The following is a 3,439-nucleotide window of genomic DNA, read 5'->3' as shown; positions in this document are numbered from 1 at the left end:
TCTTTTTCAACAATGCTCACTGGGTGCCAGGCACTGCACTGGGCCCTGGGGGTACAACGGTGGATAAGACAGACATGGTCCCTGCTCTCTCGTCATTTACGGTCTAGTGAGTGACGCCATTAATTGCGGTAGAGTGCTACCGGGTATGGGGTAGGACGCGAAGGGGGACAGGCGTGTTTATGGTGGAGAAAAATAACGAGTTAAAATGTCCGTATAGCCAGTAGAAGCTCCTTTTAAAGCCCAGAAAATAAATCAGGTCTGCAGATTCTGATTAAAGAGGTCATCAGGTTACCGATAACAGTTAAAGTGATTAGAGAAGGTAGAACAGGCTGGGAGAGCTTGTAAAGTCACAAGGCTTTGGGGGCAAAATCAGAAGCCCAGAGGAATAGAGACATTTAAAGGGAATGAGGAGGAAGGAGCAAACAAAGGAGACTAAAAAAGCAACAGTCCAGAAAGGAAGAGGCCCAGGAGAGAGGGTTATCTGTAAACCAAGGGAGACATATTATCATGTAATCCAATATGCCTTTATCTATAATTACTGCACAGGGTAATTTACCTTGGCAATGTACAATTCAGATTTTCAGAGTTTATGGGTATTTTGCATGAATTCCAAATAGGCTTATCAGAACTGCTTCTTATTTAGAGAGTTGTGATATTTTTAAATATTGCCACAATCTGTTCGTTTAGCTTGCATGTGCTTGCGTTTTGCAGGCGCCTCAGTTTGACATCTAGCATGAGTCAATGGCAGAGCAATGTAATTCCTTCTTTCTTTTCCTTCTGCAGGAGCTATGATCTGTCATTCCAAGACAAATGTAAAACAAAGAATACACATTTATGCAATTCCCTCTCGTGTCAAAGCACTGTGAATTGGGCAAAACTGACCTAGGCACAGACAGTGGAGTCCCTTTGCAAGATCATCACGAGGGCCTTGGCCCAGAGCTCTGTAACAGGTTAGCCTGTGATATGATAAGATACTCTGGGCCTCTGGACTTGTTCAGAAAGGCCCTTCATTTTATGGGAGAGGAAACCAGGCCCAAAGAGGTTAAGCAGCCTCCCCAACATCATAGTTGTACAACTTGGTGGCCAGCGCTCTTTCTATTACATCAAGGTGATCCAATTCCACCCTATAAAGATAGCTCCAGGGATTTCCCTGGCGGTCCAGTGGTTAAGACTCTGAGCTCCCAAATGCAGGAGGCACAGGTCTGATCCCTGGTTGGGGAACTAAGATCCCGCATGCTGCACGGTGTGACCAAAATAATAACAACAAATAAATACCTTTCTAAAAGATAGCTCCAATGCAATATATATTAAAGTATGACAAACTCCATTCCCCAAACATTAACTCTACTAGAGTTGGCCAAACAACTAGACAGAGGAAGGTTAACTTTTAAACATATAGCTCCATGTCTACCCAGGTTTCATTCAATTTATCTGCTACTTTAAGAGTTTTTATCCTTCCCTCTACGTTTTACCAGTTCCACACAGGTTGAAGGAAAACAGACCCTGAGATTTTCACTTTGCTGGTTGCTGAATTAGCAACCCTCGTCACGCTTGTAGATTTACTTGAAGAGGATTCCTCAGGCTCATCTGGAATTTTCCAGAGGTAGACTCTAGAATTATTCTTTAATAGGTTGCCTTGGCAACCCCACAGTGACGGAGGCAGGTATGACAGTACCTGCCAACAGAATGTGAACAACACAACCTGGATGAGAGAACCACTTCCTGCTTACTGGGAAGGCAGGTTCCAGGTTCTTCAAGCTTTCTTTTTGCCAACCGTTGCCTCCCTTTCAACCATTTTTGTTTTTATGAACACAGACAACAACAGTTGGTTTCTTAGAGGAATGTTGAAACTATTACCTAAAGCAAGGCCGAGGAAAGATCCATGGCTTTCTTTTCAAAACACTTGCTAGTATTGCCTCAGATGACTAAGAGTTTATGGTGAAGACTGTGGAAAAGTTTTTAGTTTAAGAATACTTATTCTTGGGAATTCCCTGGCGGTCCAGTGGTAAGACTCGGCACTTTCACTTCCATGGGCCCGGGTTCGATCCCTGGTTGGGGAACTAAGATCCCACAAGCCGCAGAGGCGTGGCCAAAAACAAAACAAAACAAAAACTTATTCTTGTCTTGGTTTTATTCATACATTCATTCAACAAATATTTGTTGAGCATCTACTGTGTGCAAGGCACTGTTCTAGACCCTGGGGATATACTACCAACAGAACTGACAAGGTTGGTCCCTTCCCTCATGAAGTTTATAGCCTTGTGGGGGAAGTAAACATTAATCAAATAATCATAAAAATAAATGTGAAATTGCAAAGGAGAAGCACATGGATTATAAGAGTGAGTCAGGAGGTCAAGCAAAGGCTTCTGAAGATAACACTTTTTTATTTTATTTTATTTTATTTGGCCACACAGCGTGGCAGGTGGGATCTTAGTTCCCCGACCAGGGATCGAACCCACGTCCCCTGCATTGGGAGTGTGGAGTCTTAACCACTGGACCGCCAGGGAAGTCCCTGAAGTCGATCTTTAAACTGACATCGGAAAGACAAATACTGATTACTTAGTTGAAAGTGCTGATAGGGGAATGGAGTCAAGCATACACTTGAATTAAGTTTCAGTGACCTGGAGCACATAACTGGACTCCATGATTTGGGGACTTTCAAAGGAGAATCTAGGGTTTAATATGGGCCTTAGTTTACTAAAGCTGAAGTTAGTATCTTCACCAATATCCCAAAGAGGGCACAATCTGTGAGTGTCATTTACATAAAGCTCTCTAAAACAGTGCTTCTCAAACTCTGATGTGCTTACAGATAACCTGGGGATCCTGTTAAAACACAGATTCCTGGGCCCAGCCCCTAGAGGTTCTGATTCAGTAGGTCTGGAGTAAGGCTCATGAATCTGTATTTCTAATTAATTCCCAAGTGATGGTAAAGCATACTTTGAGAGGCACTGCCTCATAACACAGGATGATATTTGTTTAAATCTCTATTTCTTTTTCAACCCACTCTCTCATGACTTTTAAAGTCAAACTATATCCTACAATGCTTTTGTGATTTTTACGGTCAATTCAGTAGTATCACCAGAACAAGAGAATGCTGTGATGTATAAATCAAACAATGCCATAGCTAAAGATTTCAAATATTTGGAAAGAATGAGAGAAATAACAATTACAAGCAAACTGAGGTATCAGTAATGTACTAAAACTTCACTAATTTACCCCAGTGGTGTGGACTGTTAATTCTTATTTTGTAATAAGTCTGATTTACAAAGTGGTTTTAAGGAATGTAATACAAATTAACCTGATGTAACTAAGGACAGGCAATTCCTATATGTTTAATGACTTTTACTTTAACAGGTAGATAAGAGCTATTTGTAATGAATACTCTCACATTTTGAATGAAGCTCTGGATTTCACATTACATGAGATAAGAATAACCTCC

The sequence above is a fragment of the Neophocaena asiaeorientalis genome, unplaced genomic scaffold (assembly GCF_003031525.2).
Source record: "Neophocaena asiaeorientalis asiaeorientalis breed wild unplaced genomic scaffold, Neophocaena_asiaeorientalis_V1.1 scaffold771, whole genome shotgun sequence".
In the NCBI taxonomy this organism is placed as follows: domain Eukaryota; kingdom Metazoa; phylum Chordata; class Mammalia; order Artiodactyla; family Phocoenidae; genus Neophocaena; species Neophocaena asiaeorientalis.
The sequence above is the reverse complement of the archived record's forward strand: the minus strand, read 5'-3'. Positions refer to the sequence as shown.